Source organism: Podarcis filfolensis (assembly GCF_964270895.1).
Source record: "Podarcis filfolensis genome assembly, chromosome: 3".
NCBI classification, from domain to species: domain Eukaryota; kingdom Metazoa; phylum Chordata; class Lepidosauria; order Squamata; family Lacertidae; genus Podarcis; species Podarcis filfolensis.
In genome coordinates, this window is record NC_139606.1 from 37,660,029 (window position 1) to 37,681,522 (window position 21,494).

Genomic DNA, 21,494 nt, shown 5'->3' on the forward strand with positions numbered 1-21,494 from the left:
TCTCAGATGGGTCCCAGCACCTCGCCATTGCCATTCTAAGAGAATGAGGGAGGTGTTTATAGTAAGTTCCGGCACCTCATTTTCAAGAAAAATTCCGTAACTTTGCGGGGGGGGGGGGTAGCATCGTCTAGGAACTCTGAACAAAAGCAGAAACAGGCACTCCAATTGCCATAGCTGGTGACTCAGACAGAGTAATTCCTATGGTTGAAGCACAATCATCAGCATAGAAAGTGCATAAATTGGTCCAGCAAAGGTACCAGATAGGCCTGGTTTATATTCATTCACCTCTTGAATATTGCAACATCCAGCGATTGCCTGGGGTGGAGGCTATGATAGACATAGTACCACCTAAGCTTCCCTGTCATGTTGCACGCATTGCTTTTCAGTGGAGCAACTCATGCACTGAGATGCCGCTCTTCCAAAGGATGCGCAGGCCAAAATTCAGTTACAATCCCATGATACACAGTTGCTCCAAACGGTTTGTGCATAGAAGTATATGGATGTAGCCAATGCAAAGTTCAAAAATTAGGGTTCTCCCAGTTCCCAAAATGCCATGGAGGTGAATTATCCCACCATGCTCCCACCTGGGTGACGCCCCTTTCCGTTGCTGCTCTGCACCTGGCGATTGCTGCCACAGCAGCATCAACTCACAGGACTGCAACCGCGTGGCACTGTAGGCCATCTCGCAATGCCATCATTGTCAATGCTGGACGGGTCCAGCCCTCAAGCCATGGATTGCCGATGAAGTAGCTCGCTAACCTCTTCGCTAATCATTTAATATGCTGGCTTTTCCTCTTGAAATATTATAATAATGCACTCATAATACAATCAGCACTTACAGGGCTTTCTAAAAGCATGTCAGATTACAGAGCTCTCAATTATTTATTTGGCTGGCTTAGTGTTAAACCAGAAAATGTACTGTCCTCAGGGACGCAAGCATGTTTGCTAAGAGTGTTTGCTGCTGCTGTTTTTCACATGGAGCAATGCAGGATAAGTCAGGCTTGGAAGGGGGGAATGGAAAAGTACTGTGTTTTATTAGTAGTTGTATGTGAGGGACGTGGGTGGCGCTGTGGGTTAAACCACAGAGCCTAGGACTTGCCGATCAAAAGGTCAGCGGTTTGAATCCCCGCAACAGGGTGAGCTCCCATTGCTCGGTCCCAGCTCCTGCCAATCTAGCAGTTCGAAAGCACGTCAAATTGCAAGTAGATAAATAGGTACCGCTCCAGCGGGAAGGTAAATGGCGTTTCCATGCGCTGCTCTGGTTCGCCAGAAGCGGCTTAGTCATGCTGGCCACATGACCCAGAAGCTCCCTCAGCCAATAAAGCGAGATGAGCGCCGCAACCCCAGAGTTAGCCACGACTGGACCTAATGGTCAGGGGTCCCTTTACCTTTACATGCTGTACTCCCTTTCAAATGGTAGTGGGACAATCCAACCAGGAGGCATGTATGTGTGGAGGCAGACATTTGCATGTATGCCCCTTGCTGGATAAGAACTGCCTGCACAGCAGCTGGAGCTGGGTAGACATAGCGGTGCCACTATACAGTAACATGAGTACCAATCAAAAAAATTTTTTGCAAGAAATTTGCAAAATTTCTTCTTCTTCCTCCTGGGGACTGCTCTCTAGTGAGGTGCCAATCCAGTGCTCTGTGCCTGCTCAACTGGGCCACTTACGTATGTTTTCAATTTTATTTGTACTTCAATTAAATCTTGTTTTCAACAAAAATGAGAATTATCTATTACTTTAAATGGGCTTGTATTTTATGTGATTTTTTTTGGTTACTCATTATATAGTATAACAACAGCTGACCTTGCTAAATATTCCAGACTGCATACATACCATACATTTAAAGCACATTCCAAGAATTCTGAGAACTGTAGTATACTCATCGCAGAGCTACTATTACCAACACCCTTGACAAATTAGAGTTTTCATTGGGCGGGGGCTGTTTTAAATACATGAGATGCATGCAGCTTTGGAAACTTGCTTAAAACCTTTTTCAATGAGCCTACTCAGATGTATAATTTAGCTACCTATATTGGTTTTGTAAAAGTTTTACCGATTTTATCTGTGTTTCAATTATTATGATTTTTATGTATATGTTTTATGATTCTGTGGATTTTAGCTGTGCTTCATCTACAGTTTTATTATGTACACTGCTTGGAGAGCTCTGTGATTAAGTGGTTTATAAATCTTCTAAATAATTTAATATAAAGTGACATGCTTTCCATTGCTCTGTAGTCCTGCACCGGAACTGTGTTTGCGAGAGCTAAACTGGATGAAATATTAAACCAGCTAAGCACAATGTCTAAAACATCTCTTGCTACACTTGGAAAAATTGCACGCGCCCAATATGCACCAAGTGGCTCCTTCTGTGCACAAGAACTTGAGAGCATATGTGAAGCCTTCCCACAACAGTGAAGATGTGACACTCCTTGCAGAACTGCTCCATGATATCCACTAGGGATATCATGGATCACTGTTCCTGCACCAAGTCCTCAGTATTTGTTTCTATCACAGTTAGTCAAAGGGTTACTTATAATTGCTCCAGGACCAGAGAATATCAGGGTTCATAGTTGGTATCCTTGCTGTAGCATCTGGAATGTTTTCCACCATCCTGGGTGGTAGCGTGCCATGCTGGCAACAGATTGCAGGCTTCATTTGTTCCACCCACTGTTAGTTCTGTACAATAAGTCATGTTCTGTACCCCCTTTCCGCCAGAACTAGGGTTGATCGCTTAAATAGATGGAATTCTAAAATGCTTAACTCCACTGATTTTGTACCCCCATTTTCTCCAACTCCCACATCCACTTCACATAATTAATGCCTGGTGGCATCTCTGTTTTCTAAGATGGTTGTTAACAATGCTATTTTTCTCGTAAAAAGCACCTCCCTCGTTCTCTTATAATGGCAATGGCGCCCACCCGAGAGGTGCCAGAACTGAGTTCCGGTGAGTTCTGGCTGGGAAAAAAAGCTCTGGTTGTTAATGAGTTCTGTTGAAATTATATTGCAACTGCCATCACAACATAGCTAAAGTTCCAGTGGGTCATTGTGCACATAGCTGCACATGGCTGCAGATGTTACAAATACGAAGGTAGCAAAAAGCTACCTGAAGAATATCCTTCTACATCATTTTTATTTTCCAGGTAGACACCTGCTTCTTAATCAGATAGTCTCCCCTGATGCAACAATTACTGCTTTCATCTTCGCGGAAATAATGTACTACTGGAAGATAAGGGTACAGTCCATTTTGGGCACAGTTGTCTCCAATAAATGTGGCACTTCTTTCTACATTCCACTGCTCTTTTGCCTGTAAATATTTTAGGTCATCATACCTGCATTCTTGGTAAAATTGTTTTGTTTTGCTTTTCCACAATCCAGTGCTTAAATCTTTATAAGGTGATACCATGTTTGTGTATTTTGCCAGGACAATTCAACAGCTCTTTCTCTTTCTGGAGAAGTAAATACATTTCATCAGTGTCTCTCTTAAAAATGAATGATTGGCTCAGTAAATAAAATTCTGCTTTTGACAAGAGATACCAAAGCAACAGCTCACTTCTATGATCTACTGCCCTGTATGGAGGAAGTAGTGCTTTTGAAGGTGTGACTATCACTTGAAGGGAACACTCTTGCACCAAGTAAAGAGTAGAGGAAGGAGTTTCAATCAATAAAATGTATGACTGCCATTTGTTAAATAAAGCTGTGAAGTAGCTGAAGATGTCAAAAGTACATACATCATCCTCAGTGTTGCATTGCAAGCTTCTTTCCCCTCCCCATAGCTGTTATGTGAACATAAATCTCTATTCACAGTCTAATTCTGTCTGGATTGTGAAGTCACAATTCTAAGTTAGCATACATAACAGTATTTAAACAGTATTAAACTTTAGGCTGTTCTGCTTCACTTCTTGTTCTTCCAAGTGTCCTTATTTTCCTAGATTTACAGAAGCCATCCTGGTTTTCAATTTGATCCCAGAAATGTCCCACTTTTCCTTAGGATGCCCCTATTTTCATCGGAAAAATGTTGGAAGGTATAGAGTTATCCAACCCTTGAGCCATCTGAAGGCAGCCCTGAATAGGGAAGGTTTTTAAAAATATTTAATGTTTTTAAACATTTGGAAGCCATCCAAAGCGGCTGGGGCAACCCAATCAGATGGTGGGATATTATTATTATTATTATATTTAATTTCCAATCAGTACAAACACCAAACTAAAAAAACACGTACAACAAAAAACCATAACAACAATGATAACACAAATTGACAACACAGATTTAGATACCGTAATATCCCTATGTCTACTCCTTGTTTATCACCACTCTCTCCCCCCTCTATTTCCCACTGTTATCCACCTTGTCACTTATATATTCGTTCCAAATTTCTTCTTATTTTGCGTTGACAAGCAATTCTTTCATATGTAGACAGATTAGCTACATTATTATTATTATTATTGAATAGGACATCCCTATATTCATCAGAGAAATGTTGAAGGGTATAGACATCACATTATATATATATATATATATATATATATATATATATATATATATATATAAAATCTCCCACTTTACTGCTCCCATTCCAGCAGATTCAAACCACAACTTGCTTTCAGTTCATACCAAATGTGTGCTAAATTTGTTAAAGACAAATGTGAAGGCCTTGCTGCTGTTTGCTGCTGTTTGCTGCGCCTCTGTGACTTGTTCAAAGTGGAGGTTATGATATGATTTCCCGAAAATTGACTGTTTTATGGAAAGAGCGTTGAGTAAAAACGTGTCATTGTCAACAATGAGCAGGCACTGAAATAGGCAGGGGGTTTTCTTCTGCAATTGCTTAAGTCAACCCCATATTGCACAGTGTTTGCTTCCCGTTACCTTTTCATGCTTGTGTCTGTTTCTGGCTGGAAAACATTTTTGGCCATGCGGTATGATATTTCATTTTGTGAGCAGAGAAAAGTAAACAATAAAAAAAAATGTGAAGTCCTTGTATCAATGTAAGTATAAGGGTTAGGACAGCAGTCAGCAAGAGAAACTTAATGATACAGAGGGAAGGCACAGGTTAAGGGAACAACTACCAGGAAGTGATTCTGCACAGAAAGCAGAGCTGGAGGGTCAGAGAGAGAAGTTAAAGAAAGCTTGCTTAAATAGAGTTATTTGCTTGATGATACTCTAACCAGATGACCCTCGTGGTTCCTGCCAACTCTGCAGTTCTGTGATTCTATTATTCTAACACTATTTGAAACAGTCCTTATTAAAGAGGAGACCATGGAAGTAAAATTTAGCTCACTGATGGCTTTGCCTGGCTTAGATATTACCACTGCCCACCGTCTATGAATCAGGAGTCTGAGCAGTAGATACTAATACATTAAAATCACAATATTTTCTAATAAAAGGAACTTTGTTGTTTTTAAGTAATTTAATTGTGCCAACAACTCCCTTCTCTGAAATAAATCTCTGATGGATTCTTATTTTTTGTTTGTTTTAAATAAAGTTCTACAATTTCTTTCTTGTGAGTTTTCCTGCAACAATATTAAGAACATCAAATGTCTACTAGGGCCAATTTTCCCCCAGCTTTTTATTTCCATTTTTTCCTCTTCTTTACTTTTTAGTTTGACTAAATGATTAGTAAAGCCTGTTTATGTTTAAAGCAAAAAAAAAAAAAAAAAAGTAGAGCTACAAGACACATTTGGGGAGTGTGATTAGTAGCCTAAATCAAAAGTTATCATATAATTTTTTTGTTTGCAATGACAATCTAAAAATAAAGCAAAGAATATAAACAAAACATGTGAATAAAAAAACCCTTGGAAATTTACTCAATCCTCACAACTTAGGGTTAACACCATTATAGTCATTTTTTATATCATCAAAACAAGAGTTTGAAGTTGTCCTGAACGTTAGCTAAATCAAGTGCTTGTTAAACTGATATTATATTCGCTCCTCTGAGACCATTCCCCATCCTGCACTTCTGTTATCCTAAACATTTGCTGGCAAGAAATCTGGGAAGATTTTTCACAGAATTAGGAATGCCTCTATTCCTTCTCTGCTTGTCATATTTTAAGCGGTGTTATGCTGGTGTGTGTGTGTGTGTGTGTGTGTGGTACCATTCAGCTGTTGAAAGAGAGAACAAAGAGAACAAACATCCATTTTAGGATGCTAATTTTACCTTCCCCTGAGAGACATTTAAAAATGTGCATTCTAGTTAACACAAGGTTTATCATTCCATTTGCAGGCACAGAGACTCAGTTTAATAGGGATCATCACTTCCATAAAGAACTCGACTAAGAGAAAAGGGATAGAGATTCCCGGTTACATCTCATTACTGCTCATCTTCAGTCACAGAGTGAAATGGAGTAGAAGCACCAGAAATAATTACATTTCTTGACACCACCATTCCCAGTAAACCCTGCTGCTGGGGAGTACTGGATTTCACTCTCCTTATCACAGGGTAATAGTAAACAATGGTAAACAATTTGTGTCCTGTGCACACAAATATGTTCTTGCAGGAAATCTGTTGATTGTAGAGGCTGCATATGAGCGGGATATTAATTGGACTTGCTCACTAGGAACAGTTGTTAATTAAATGCTAATGAGGCATTGCCATTTGCACAGAGTTCCAGTAATAAGCTTGCAAGTGCAGGAGCTGCCTCATCTCATAAAACGTCTCCTTTCTGTTCTTCATTCGTTCTCTCAGAACTTAGTTAAATTGGGTTCAAAGAAACTTATTCCCAGGTGAGTGTGTACAGGATTGCAGCCTTAGGCATACAGCACTGCACACATTTTAGCTGCTCAGGCTGGCTGACTGACTGCAACCCCATCAGAAGGAAGGGGAACTTGGTCTCAGTTGCAACCACAGCGGCTGTAGCTTGACTAAATGGCTGTAATGCTCTTGGCATAAGGCTGCCTTTAAAAAAATCTGCCCAAAAATTTTAGCTAGTGACAAATTTAGCAGCCAGAATGTGTGTGTGTGTGGGCTAGGAAATTTGTTCATGTCAAGGCATTCTGCATCTGTTCCATTGGTTACCCAAATTGTATCCAAGCTCAATATAACTAACCTTTACAGCTTGATATAGTTTGATACCATGTTACTTGGGGGACGTGGGTGGCGCTGTGGGTAAAAGCCTCAGCGCCTAGGGCTTGCCGATCGAAAGGTCAGCGGTTCGAATCCCCGCAGTGGGGTGCGCTCCCGTTGCTCGGTCCCAGCGCCTGCCAACCTAGCAGTTCGAAAGCACCCCCGGGTGCAAGTAGATAAATAGGGACCGCTTACTGGCGGGAAGATAAACGGCATTTCCGTGTGCTGTGCTGGCTTGCCAGATGCAGCTTTGTCATGCTGGCCACGTGACCCGGAAGTGTCTCCGGACAGCGCTGGCCCCCGGCCTCTTAAGTGAGATGGGCGCACAACCCTAGAGTCTGTCAAGATTGGCCTGTACGGGCAGGGGTACCTTTACCTTTTTATGTTACTTGGAGGATCTTCTTCAAGAGGGTTGGATAAGCTTTTTCCAGCTTTAGGACTGCATTCAACCTAGGTCAACTATCTAGAGACCACATGCTGCTGGAAGGCATGGCCCCTACACGCTCTCCAGCATACACCACAACCAGGCAGCCATTACACAGGTTATCACACCCTCTCCAGTCATCAAATGATTGATCTGATGGGTGGGAAAGGCAATATTAATCCACATCATGGTGCTGGGGATGAAAAATTCCACTTGTCTCTGTGTGCTTGCCCCCCACCCCCAGCAGGGGCACTGTTGAGACAAAACTGAGTCAGGGGCTGCCACAAGGAAAGGTTTGGTGGATCATTCTTAAGCTCAGGTAGTTTCCATAGGCCAATATGCTTGCTGCATATTGACTATGTTTCCTTCCTCAACCGCCTTGACATCAGTTGAAATCTCCATACAATTTTGGTCCTGCAGTAAGCTTTTCCAGCATATACAATTGGTACCGCATCAGTGGAAAGCTTGCCCATAATGAGCTTATTACAATTTATGTGAACGAAACATACATTTCTCATCTGCATCCAACCACGGATTTATAAGCTCCTTTTGTCATGCAGGAAAAGGGTTAGTTCCACTAATGGTAGCTGTCCAAGTAAAACATGCCTCAATTTCAGAGTTGTCTCCTGGTCTCTAAGGTGATAACTTTAGAAACCGAATCCAATTCCATTGCGGAAGTTTTAGGCATGGAAGGTCAGAAACCTACTGCTTTTGGTGAAACTCTTAAAAAGCTACAAAGGCTCCAATACTTGCTCAAAACAATTTTCTTTCCTCCACCCACATGGTATTATATACATTGGCTGTATGAAATGAAATCTGGGCAGTAGACTCATTTTACTGTGGTGCACAAACGATCCCTTTAACACATGAGAAATGAGAGTAGGGGTTTTTTTAAAGCTGGGAGGCAAGGAAATGACAGCTGCTGGCAGCTCATGCCTAGGAATCACCACTCCCCAAAACCCCATGTGCAGTGGACTTTGCTTGTTCCATTGATATCAGGGCCAGCCCACCCATGGGGCAAAGTGAGGAAAGTGCCTCAGACGGCAGGATCCACAGGGGCAGCAGATTCTGATGTGTATCTGTATTGCCCCCTAGTTCCTGATGTAGATCCTCACTCACCCCCCTCTTCCCTGGTGAGGAGGGGGGTGGGCGCCATTTTGTGATTTGCTTCAGGTGCCACAATGTGTCGGGATTGTTACACAAATAGAGGGGAAAGGCCTCATTAGTTACAGTGGTTTACATAAGTCCCCAGTGTGCTAGATCTCTATGTGGTAGGGTCCAGGATGAAAACTCAGCCTCACATTTACACACACACACACACACAGAGAGAGAGAGAGAGAGAGAGAGAGAGAGAGAGAGAGAGAGAGATCTGGAAGCGACATAGGTCTACATTTAGTTCCTCAGATGCCCCATTTGTGTGGAACTCATAGACACATGTTGTGTTTCCTATAGGGGAAATACTGCATACAAATGTTAAGACTCACTCCTATACCTGACTTAGCATGTTTAGATCCTAAATGCTAGGGACCTGATCCATCATTTTATTCTGCCTTTGAGACTGCAAACTGTCCTGAGAATGCCAATGTGGTAACGGTGCAGGATAGAGCTAAATCATAAACAAAACCTGGCCCCAAGCAGTCAGGTCTGTTGACCTTGACCTCCCAGTACATGGTAAAAATGGTATACATGAACACACTACTTTAAAAAACAAAAACAAAACAAAAATATGGAGGGGGGCGTAAAGGAACAAGCTATGCTTTTGTAGTCAGCCATCCCCAGCTCCGCTGGAGGCCCTGTCAAAGCTGAGAGAAAGCAAGTCTTGTTTTCCAGTTCCGGCACAACTGGCTTCCATTGCCAGCTACTGGAACAGTAATCAGATATCCTTTGTGCAGATCTTCATTGCCTATTGTCTATTATGAACTAAATACACCTACACAAGGGCAGGTTTGTAAAAGGAAATGAAAATTATAAATCATCTACTCTTGTTCTAAAGACAGACAAATAATTCTCAAATAGTTGATGAGGTACATAAAAACAATGTTGTTTTGAATGGGCTGGGCATAACACAGCCAGCATATTTTCCTAGTGTAGACAACTTTTGCAGTTGTCAGACGCTAACCATCTGCTGGATCACACCTGTTCAAAGAAACAAAGCCCGCTTGTTTATTATGTTGGTATCTCATTCTTCCTTTTGGAAGCTCGTAGCATTTTGCATGGAACCCCTAAGCAGTCTCCCATCCAGGTCACAAGTTGTTGAATTCTGACAATGCATCATATATCCTTATTATGTGGTCTGCAGCCCTGTGAGGAACCTCTACATTTTGATGTAGTTCAACAGCACCACCTAAAGTATTTGGGGATTATAGGTGACCCACCCACCCCTCACTGTGAAGTAGCAAGAAGCATACCCAAGTCTTTAAATAAGTGTCCAGGAACATTGCTCTTTTCACAATAGCAAAATAGGTCTGAATTGGCTGGGCCTTTTAAGTTGTGAGTTAAGAGTTAGTAAGGAGGTAGAACTAGCCTCTTTGTAATTTTGTGGTAGGCCAAAGTGACCACTAACGTCTGAAATAGGGCTTATTTTGTAACTGGGCCTCAGATTGCCATAAATGTGTGATGCTCAGCCTTGGTCTTCCTGAAAACAGATGAGGAGTCCTCAGTTGCTCTTGTTAGGAGAGCTCGCAGCATGGGCAACTTACAGTTTAAGGAGTTCAAAGGCTTCATTCATGCAGGATCTATTTACAAGGTGGGTAGAGATGAAAGAGAAATGGCTGACATCTTGTCTCAACAAGTTGGGAAAGAATAACAGAAAAATGGCTCAGCTTGTAGGGGTGGAGTTGACTTAGGCAGAGAGGCTATAAGCAAGTGTTGGCTAGATTGCTAGACAAACAGTACTTGTGTGGTTTAAAGTAACACATGCATTAACTAGAAGCTAAGAAGAAGGAAAGGTATTTGCTTTTCTCCAACAGCTCCCTCTAAGCATCTCTATTCTTCAACAAACTCTGCACATGCTTTGAAACCCAAGAAGCCTGAGAAGAGATGCAAATGAAAATAATTCACACAGCAATATCAGAATGATTAGGTTTCTCGTGCCACATTCCCTTTCTTAAACAGATGATCATTCCGTCCTCTGATAATTTAATAGTATTGCACACATTCAACCTTCAGTGAATGCCACTTTTTGGTAGTACTAAAAAGCAATACAAAAGTTTATTTTGCTACTTCCATTAATGTGCCTAGCCAGGCTGAATTAGCCAATCTCTCAGTCTCAGTGCCTCATCCACATTACATAGATAATAGGTGCGGAAGTGAATCTGGCCAGAGGGCTGAATCCAGAGCTGGACCACCATCCTGTCAATTAACTGGCACCCTATCACAGCAGGTAATATAAAGTTCAAACCATGGGAGCAGGCACATGCTAAGCTCAGAAAGAAACCTCTGCTGGTGCCATGTTGTTGTACAGCTTACAATGTAAGGATTACTGAAATGGTGCTGAAACTAGAATACTCTAATAATTCCATTTCAGGGTTCAACAGTGCAAGCCTATGCATGCCTACACAGAAGTAAATTCTATTGAGCTCTGCAGGGCTTATTCACAGGTAAGTGGGCCAAGGATGGCAGACTGAGGCTGCAGCTCAAGCCTAAAACGTTACTATCTGCTACAGCTACATGACAGCATTTGTTTAAAAAAGACGAAACACGGACAGTGGCCCACCTGCTGTTTTAAGGCCAGCTTGGCTTGCGCTCAAGTTACAAGGGCCAGTTCAGGGTATGCGGCCAATCTGTGAACAGGCTCCTTTTGCCATCCTAGCAGATTGGTATAAGTACGGTGGCTTGTATAATCTGCGCATGAAGCGGCGTCATTGGGAGCCCATACGTTGTGAAATCATTCTCTCCTTAGGGCTTTTCTTTTCCTTCTTTAATGCACACAGATTTGAAAAACAATCTGTGCCAAACAAGGAGAATGGATTCAGAAATGGAGACTCGTCATCCAAAACAGCATGAGGCTTGTTTTTGATTGTCTTAAACAGAGTGGATTGGTGGAAGGTCCAGGGAGCCAAGCAAATCATGTTTCCTACTTGCTTTTGTCTCTTCACAGGGAAGCATTGGGGAAGTGGCCAAAACTAGCTTGTTAAGTTCTGCCAAATCTGACAATGAATCAGCGAGCTCTGTGTGAAAATCTGTCCCACGGCCTGCTGCTGGCTGCTGAATACCAAGAACAGGTAAATTGATTATGGACACGGCCATCACTACATGAGAAAAAAGCTGTTCTGTTCCATAAAACATTGCTATTTTAAAATATAGGGTTGCTCAGTTAGCAGGGACTGAATGAGAGCTGGTTAACATATGCATGTGCTTCATTCAATGACTGCATGGATGTAAGGGAAGAAGTGGCATAGCGTGGGTTGCCAGTGCCTGGGGCTGTGCAGAAGGGGGGGTGAGAGGCAGGGAAATGGACGGAGCACACATGCTACCTAATGGTATCTGCGTCACCCAGGAAATCACAGCCACAGAGATGAGAAAAGAAGAGTTATATTGAGGCAGCACCGGGTGTTGAAATTTTGCGCTCCCTAGCAATAATAATAATAATAATAATAATAATAATAATAATAATAATTTATTATTTGTACCCCGCCCATCTGGCTGGGTTTCCCAGCCACTCTGGGCGGCTTCCATAGAAACAAAAAATACACTAAAATATCACAGATTAAAAACTTCCCTGAACAGGGCTGCCTTAAGATGTCTTCTGAATGTCAGGTAGTTATTTATCGCTTTGACATCTGATGGGAGGGCGTTCCACAGGGCGGGCACCACTACCGAGAAGGCCCTCTGCCTGGTTCCCTGTAGTTTTGCTTCTCGCAATGAGGGAACCGCCAGAAGGCCCTCGGCGCTGGACCTCAGCGTCCGGGCAGAACGATGGGGGTGGAGACGCTCCTTCAGGTATACTGGGCCGAGGCCGTTTAGGGCTTTAAAGGTCAACACCAGCACTTTGAATTGTGCTCGGAAACGTACTGGGAGCCAATGTAGGTCTTTCAAGACCGGTGTTATGTGGTCTCGGCGGCCGCCCCCAGTCACCAGTCTAGCTGCCGCATTCTGGATTAGTTGTAGTTTCCGAGTCACCTTCAAAGGTAGCCCCACGCAGAGCGCATTGCAGTAGTCCAAGCGGGAGATAACTAGAGCATGCACCACTCTGGCGAGACAGTCCGCGGGCAGGTAAGGTCTCAGCCTGCGTACCAGGTGGAGTTGGTAGACAGCTGCCCTGGATACAGAATTTACCTGCGCCTCCATGGACAGCTGTGAGTCCAAAATGACTCCCAGGCTGCGCACCTGGTCCTTCAGGGGCACAGTTACCCCATTCAGGACCAGGGAGTCCTCCACACCAGCCCGCCTCCTGTCCCCCAAAAACAGTACTTCTGTTTTGTCAGGATTCAACTTCAATCCATTAGCCGCCATCCATATTGCACCCAAGGCAACTGCCCCTTTGCCCACCCATTCTACACCACTGGAAAGAAGGGCCATAGCCCAGTAGCAGAGCCCTACACACAAGGTCTCAAGGTTCAGCTCCTGCTATCTCCGGCTACAAAGGGACCTCAGGTATAAAAGCCCGACACCGTATTTAAGCAAACTGAACGCGGCATCGAAACTAATGCACACCTCAATTTTCAGAACCTTGAAACCAAAAAAGTATTTGCTGGCAAATGTAAATGTGCCATCAAATCTAATGTGCACCCTAATTTTCGTGACATAATTTGGCCAAAAAAGGTACACATTACATTCAGGTAAATACGGTATCTTGGAGAGCTCCTGCCACTGATGGTAGACCAGGGGTTGCCAACATCACACTCATGGGTATCAATGGGCCTATTGGTAGCTCCAGTGGCAGATATAAAAGCTCTCTGTAAATATCCCTTTTAAAAAGCCACAGTGCTATTTGCTTTTCCTGCTCAGTTCCAGTTTGCACTGGCTCAGTTCCTCTGTGTTGAACTCACCCCCTGAAACATGCTCAGATTACATTGGATGCCAATATTCAACACCCACCCTCCCTTCTGTTCTGCGGTGCAAAGAGCTTAACCGATGTTGGTGTCTTTTCCCCCACTGATGGGACAAAAGAAGTGATACATTTCTCAATATTGAATTATAACGGGACAAATAGAATTACATATTGCTCAAAATTGGTCTGCTTGTTTCATTAGCCCTTTTCACGTGTTCAAAGAACATCTGGGGCGAGACGGTGGGGGAATCAGGATTGTGTATGCAATCCCAGCTTCCAACATTTGTGCATTTATCTGAAGGTCTAAAAAGAGCTTATATGTTACAGTTGCAAATTCATAGCCATCAGGGATAATGTCCACGGAAGGGTTCCCAATCGCAGAGAGATGCTCTTAGTGTATACAACTATTCATAACTTCAGATGAACACAGTGAAATTGGGAAGCTCTTACTGAGCTTTTCCTCCATCACACATGATGCAGAATCTCACTCACACTCATTCAGAATAGACTTTCTGGACAAGGAATAAATATTTGTGTTGCTCTGTCACCAGAGTAATTCAACTAAAATCCTAAGCTCTATGTAGATGTTAAAAGCTTCTGTGTTCAGCAAAATGGGAACAAGGGGACCAGGACGCAATTCTCAACATTTTTGTTGAACCTCACAGGAACAAACAAACATTGAAATGCCAGGCTTGGGTAAATTCTGGGCCATTACAGATTGTTAGTGCCCCGGACATTAAAGGCATTGTTCATGCTACAGTCACTGCACGAATACCACGTGCCCTGTGGAAACATCGTGGAGAAGGGCATCAGATGAGGAGGCGTGGGGTGAGATCAGGGAATTGGAGGAGACTGAGCTGAGGGAAGGTCCTAGGGGGTTGGGGTATGGGAGTTCAGGACCTCAGGAGGAGTCTGACCCCAGGGAGGGCACCAGCAGCTTGGGAGGCAGATACTTGAATTCAGGGGAAGGGCTGAGCAGGATTTCAGGAGACTGACCCACCGCCAGTTACCCCCAAGTGCAGGGCCACAACCACTTGAGATGACTCAGGCACCTATTCCCAACAGTGAAGAACTGTCCCATTCTGAAGAGGCATGTGGGAATGAGCCCAAGACTGAGCCAGCTCCTTAAACTCTTCCTTCATTTCCAAGGAGGCAGAGGTGCAGTGCACACACACACCACTTGAATGGGAATGCCCATCAGCTTTGTGGGGGCCAGGCCCCCTCAAATATTTTACTATGGGGGCCAAAGCCCCCACAGCCCCTAGGAGTTGGTTCCTACGGTAGGAAACCAGAGTTGAAATCCCCATTCAGCCATGAAGCTCATACTGGGCCAGGCTAACCTAACGTCACAGGGTTGTTGTGAGGGTAAAACGGGGAGGCAGAAACCAATGTACATCACCTTGAGCTCTTTGGAGGTAAGGTGGGATATGAACATAATAATAAACAAAATTGTCCATGTGGCAGGGTCCAAATAGAAAACCAGCAGCAACAAGCCGCAAAGCAGAATATACTGTATTAACTTGAATGTAATGCACACCTTTTCTGGCCAAATTACACCGCAAAAATTAGGGTGCGCATTATATTCGATGGCGCATTAGGTCTACGTAAATATGGCAAACTGCATAAGCCCTTTAAAAAATGAAAGTTTACAGAATTTTTACATCACTGACCCTACATAGTGAATAATACATTGAAGCACAAGGGGAAATAAGTTATTCAGCAAAAGCTCATTGCTAGAACAAAGGGCCGTCTTTAATACATTATTTTTCTTTCCAGCCTATGATAGTAATATGCTGCAACCAAAATAGCTGCGGGTAAAAAAAATAAACAATTGTGCTGTTCATTTTCAGCCTCACCAATTAAAATTTGCCCTCACTAATTAAAATTAGTCCCCATTGGTTAATCAATGAAAGCTTTAGTTAATTAATCTACCGATTAAACTGGCAGCCCTAATTAAGAAACGAGTATAATATGGATGGCTGAAATATTGTAGGAATGCGGGTGCAGAGAGGATACATGATGCCAAGTCAAACTTCCGGATGCGTAAGCGAGGGCAATGATTCTCACATGACCAAATGCTTATGCCTTTGTGCGTATGTGTGGATTTGTACATTTGTAAATATACTGCATGCAAATATATGGGAACACTGGACCCTATGGCAGGAGCGACGTGTGAGTTGAGAGCTCTGTCTCCCAACACCTTATTAAAAACCTTAAACATGAGGACTCAACCATCTCAGGACCACTACACTGGCTACAGTGGGTGTTTAAACTCTTCCTCTCTGTCATACTTTCATTCAGGGGATGGTGGGGAAACAAGTACTGGCATTGCGGCTCCCAAATATTTTGTCTCCCTGTTCTTAACAGGTCCTCTGTCACAGTCTAACACAGCCTCAGATCTTCAGCCATACCCAGCTAAGAGAAGAAAGTGGGAGAAATATTATTTCTTGGAGGAGACATTTTTTGAACTAATAATAATTTATTTATACCTAGCCCATCTGGCTGGGTTTCCCCAGCCAACAAAGCATACCGAAGTGAAATAAAATGATTTGGGTTTTAGGTACAAGCTTACAACAAAAGTGTAGGTATTTGAAGGTGAAAGCGAAATGTTTAAATTTGATATTCAGAGGGGAGGGAAGTAATTTATTCTATAATGGACCCCTTGATCAACCTTCATAAAGCTAATGAAAATGGTCTGTTTCCAATTAAGGAGTTTAATTCGGCATGAGCCTGAAATTTCACCTGCTTAAGAGAAACTGTACAAGCAATTCCTTGTGGTCCAAAGGAATGCTGTAGTAACCAATTCTAGTGATTGATGCTACATGGGATTTTCTATCTTTTAAAGTGTTTGGCTTCCAATAATTTATTTTTAAAGCTCAGGTGCTTTATTCTTTCATAGCTGAGCTCCGATTAGACTGAGGGTGAAATAAGCAACAACATAAATAAATACACTGGGACATTCACTATGGCTATCAGTAAGTCTCACCCAGGGATTCTCTCTCAGCTTCCCATTTGTTTGGACCATTCCATTGACCAATGACTACACTTCCTTTATAGAACAGATGCCAGCACTCAAGCCTGCCAGGGACTCACACTCTATGAATTGGAAATTCTGCCCTCCTAATTTTAGCTATTGAGGCCAGGGAAGTGGGTGAGGCTGAGGAAATTTAGCAGTGGGGAAACTGCCAAGATTCAGGCTTATTGGAACATCAGTTCCAGTTTCCTAATTCCAGGTGGATGGGAATAAACTAATGTTGAGGAGGGAAATGCACTTTGTACATGCCCAGAGGCACTTTTGCTTGATTTAGGGCTGGACTCTGGCCTTCAAAGTACGTCATACAGGTGAACCAGAATCCCTTTTAGAGCTGTGGAAGGAAGATACTGCATTGTTGTGGGCCTGTGTTGAAACAACGATGGATCACTGTTTGGGGTTTGAACAAAAGGATCTACCGCCAAGTTGTCAGACCCGTCTTTTGTTGGGGAACCTGAATGGGCTATGAAATCCAGCAGGGTAGGTGGCCTTCCTCCCCACTCTCCACCCCAGTTTAGGAAGATGCAGGCTAGGTCTGTGATCATCTGTAAAAAGGAACCCAAGAGAAGTTGCAGTTTGATGGGACAGAGTGGCAGGCAGGGCAAGAGCTGTCAGAATATGAAGCCATCTTAGGATGCTGCCCATCTTGGGGTACTTCCTTTTGAAGAAAGCTGAAGTAGGGCAATGGATACGCTGTAGGTAGGAAGGTGTTAAGTAGTATTCTTCCACCTACACTCACCTTTTGAGCCAATGTCTAATTCTGTCTCTAGGGAACCACATTCAGCTAAGCACTGCTGAGGAAGTGGCATGTGCATAACAGTATAAATGCGCTCAGGGAATTGGAAACTGTCTAGCATGAGCTAAGGAGTGGTTCCTATGCCTGGAAAGAGCAGGGAAAAAAGCTAAGTGTGGATAAGCCCTTAAACTACTTATACTCTTGTTTTCCATTATGCAGAGAAAGTTACATATGCTTGCATGCTTGTAAAGCTATTAACTTTCCATGAATTGTGACACTGCCTTCACCCTTCAGCTCTTGACCCAGTCTACAAGCACAGGCCATTATGGGCCCACCTCCCTTCTTGCTTTATCAAAGAAGCAAAACTCAACTTGCCTCCTGTAAAAAATAAGGTGAACACATTTATAGAAAGATTTACTGCTTGCAGAACTTTATTTAGGAACACAAAGGTACATACCCTAATTAGCATGCCCCTGAACTCACAAGGTAAGGAAGGAGGGAGGGAGAGAGGGAGAAAAGCATGGCCATCTATTGCAATGCTGAGAATAACCTTTGAAAATGCTATCTAATCTTCAGACTATTGAAATAACTTCAATTTGTTTGGTGTGGAATAAGGACACATTCAATCATGTGTGCTAGGACCTTTGCAGGACTCTTAGGAAGATTTGCAGATGTAATATAATGAAAACAAGTCCTGTGAAAAACTGTGGCTTAAATCTTCTCAGGAAGGGACCTTTCCACCTCAATTTGCTATTTTCAAATAGATTCAAATTAGATGGTTCATGCAGCACTTATGGTGGGATGGAAGGAGACACAAATGTTCTCCTAGGGAGCCAAATAAATGAGAGCAGACGAACACCACCACTTTTTCAACTTATGTTCCCAAGCAGAATTAAATAGGAAGGTTGTTTATTATAGGAAACCAGCAAACCAATGGTTTACTGGTCCAGCAACATAAACTGGTGCTCTGGAATCTCAAAAGCCAATAAGCTCCAGACCTGCCTTCCTTGCAATGCTTTCTCCTGATTATGCCTATCTTGTCCATGTCATCTGCCCAGCCAACAGGACAATGCTTTTTAAATGAAAAGCTGATCACTCTGGTTTCAAAGTCAATGGATTAGTGAGTCAAATGAGGACAGGAGAGACCCATGCTCATACCCCCAGACACAAAGTTCAATGAATGACTTTACCCCCCACTTCTCCCATAGACTAGCCTGCCTTGCAGATAAAATAGGGGAGGAAACCCATGCATGCTTCCCTGAGTCTCTTGGAGGAAGGGTGGGATAAAAATGCAATTTGTATTCCTAATTTCAGCAAACTTTTTAAAAATTATAATAATGATAGTTATGATGAAGCTATTAAGGTAATGGAAGTCTCGCATTCATCTAAGTTTAACGAGGAATAAATAATCTGCAATGTATTTACCAAACTAAATAAAGCAAAATACTGGCTAGAGTGAAGTGATTTTGCCAATGGCTTTTCATTAAGTCCTTTCAAAACAAAACAGCAGAGGAGGATGATCTTCAACAATATAATATGCAAAGACAATACACCTGAGAAAAAGCAAACTTGCTATGTTAGCAGAGGAGGTGGGCTGTTAATGGGTTTTTTTCACCAACTCAAATGAGTAGCCGGAGGATTTGAAGTCATTTTGACTGGTCAGGCTGTAAAATGTCAAAATATGTGTGACCTGAAGATCATGATTTATTTATTTTTAAAAGCCTTCTATTCGCAAGTTTTCATTGCCTTGCAATAAAATAATTAAAATCTCCCACAATATCAAGAAGCGATTGAAATAAATGAAAAAAAGTGAAAGTACTATCCTGGAGTCACTAAATAAATAACCACCTTTCGTCAGATTTGTTGACCTACAGAGCTAAGTGGGTGTATAATAAATGTAAACACAATTTTTTCAGGACACCCTTTCAGTAGCCTGAAAAATACCCTCAAACAACTCACACTGGAAAACATGGGCTCCCAAATCCATGTTTGATCAATGTAGGGGTGAGGAAAAGGGTGATAACAAAGGAGAATCAGTAAACAACCCAACCATTATTTCCCACTGTATTTATCATAATGGTGGGCATTTTGCTAGTTTTTGCATAAAGCTGTTACCAAAAGAGACCTTGAGAGTCCCATTGTATCAAACTGAAAACGACACCAAATTGTCTTTATTATGCATGACACATTGCAGGCCCAGGTGCAGCAGAACGTAACAGGGAAAGTGTTGTAAAATGGAAGGGGGGAATTAGAGGTAGAAATTTACATAGCAACAGATTATTAAATCCACATAAACAAACCATATGGAGGCGCACCATCTATAATTCTATCAGTTCAAACCAAATGTGCAAGTCTGAGGAAAGGGGCAGGAGAGAGGTTGGGCAAGGAGTGATATACCACACATGGAACTCTGCAAAGACCTCATAGTGCTTAATAGCTGGAGGATCTAAGAGGAAATAGCTAGGCTAGAGAGTTTGAGACAAAAGGCAAAGTAGCTAAAAGCAGCAGCCTGCAAGGAGGAACTTGAGGGGGAAATGAGCTGTGGAACCAAGAAAAAAACCCCACAGAACTCAAATAGTGTTGCAAGGTGCTGAATCAAGGCCCACAACACAGGAATTGTACCAGTTATGGCTTCATCAGTCAATAAGCATTGTGACCTGACATCTCTAAAAAGATAGTATAGCCCAAGAAAGAATGCATGATGAGAAGGGAGGGGAGGTTGCCTAAATTTCATGTATGGATTTGCAACTAAGCAACCAATTTCTTTGACTGCAGGCTTTTAGCAGTGAAACAAACTTCCACACATTGTTGCTACTGGGACTCATGGGAGCAAGATGGCAAAGCACTGCACTTAAACGTAACGCACATAAGTGATACCCCACTCCCCGTCTCATTGACACCCCCAGAAAAGCACCAAAATGACTTTCTATTGCAGAAAGGAGCAAAATATAAAGATATGCGAGACAGGGAAAGCGAAAAGGCGTGTTGTATGTTGCACTTCATTTAGGCAGGCAGGCTCTGAACTTCAGAGCCAACGGTACACAGCAACCACTTTACGAAAGCAGAATTTGCAGGTAGCTCCAAGCCACATTCAACATTAATTTCAGCAGCAGAGCATTCATTTCCTCTCAAGGCTACCTGCGTTAAACACAAACGAAGCCTCTTTATTGAACCAGAATAGATCTATCCTGCAAGCCAGACAGAAAGAAGAATTATCACTCCAAAGGGTCGTTAATAAAGAAGTGAATTATCTTTAGAACATATTCATAGTTTAGCATCATCCCTCTGTTCTGTGAGTAAATATACCCTAATGCATCTTTTGAAAAGTGATGTCTCCCTGCGCTGCTCTGTTGCACTATTTATAATCACGCCTTCTTCCTGTGGTGCATTCTCGAAATGGCCCTCAACAAGCACCAAGTCACTTAAGAGTCTGACTTATTTATGGCTCTGGAGCTCTAACGAGAACAGGAACAGACATTTCATTCTTGTTATTTGAATGATCAGCAATTTAACAACATCCTGGAGGTCAAGTTCTCCCCTGGTTTTCTGCACAGGTATGCCTGCCACCAACCTTCTTTCCCCCTCTTGTTGAATGTGACTGGCATCTCTCGCACGAGTGACCTGAAACTATTAGCTCCACAGGTACCTTTCTGCAGCATGTCCATTCTCTCTGCGTAGAAGACTGTGGCCTCGATTGCACTGGGTGGCCTTGGGAGCGCAGGAGCGATAGCAAGATGATCATCCTCTGCCTTACATCGGTAAACTGCATTTAATGACCTTCGGATTTCTTCAGCTCTATTCTTCAATTTATTTTAAAAAGAAAAGGGGGGAAAATCACTCAACTCCACTCATTCCCATTATACAGAAAACATAGAAACAGCAACTGGCAATCTCCACAGCTGTATTAATTAATTAACTAATTGATCAAATCATCAGTGTAGGCTGAAGGCAAGGCACCACATGCGAACAGACGCAGAATGAAGGCAGTTATGCTTTTCCCAGACATCCTGGGAAAACACAGAACTGCAGGTCAGCTTCTTACCCTAACCACACAATCCTACTCAGTAATCTTCTCTGGGTTCAAGAGAATTTACTTCCAGGTTGCATTGTGCACAGGGCCTTAGCTTTCTTGAGTACAGTGGTACTTCGGGTTAAGTACTTAATTCATTCCGGAGGTCCGTTCTTAACTTGAAACTGTTCTTAACCTGAGGTACCACTTTAGCTAATGGGGCCTCCTGCTGCCGCCATGCC

At 42.7% G+C, this 21,494-nt stretch overlaps 1 long non-coding RNA gene across 2 annotated transcripts in view; it reads right to left on the reverse strand.

The window, feature by feature from the left end:
• LOC310759874 overlaps positions 1-21,494 on the reverse strand; it is a 98,501-nt gene that overhangs the window by 52,402 nt on the left and 24,605 nt on the right. Inside the window, exon 2 of one of the 2 annotated variants that reach the window (XR_014546597.1) lies at positions 20,890-21,043. This is a non-coding gene — a long non-coding RNA (uncharacterized lncRNA). Of the gene's footprint in view, positions 1-20,889; positions 21,046-21,494 lie in introns of those variants that run through there. The other variant, XR_014546598.1, reaches the window with a different exon arrangement.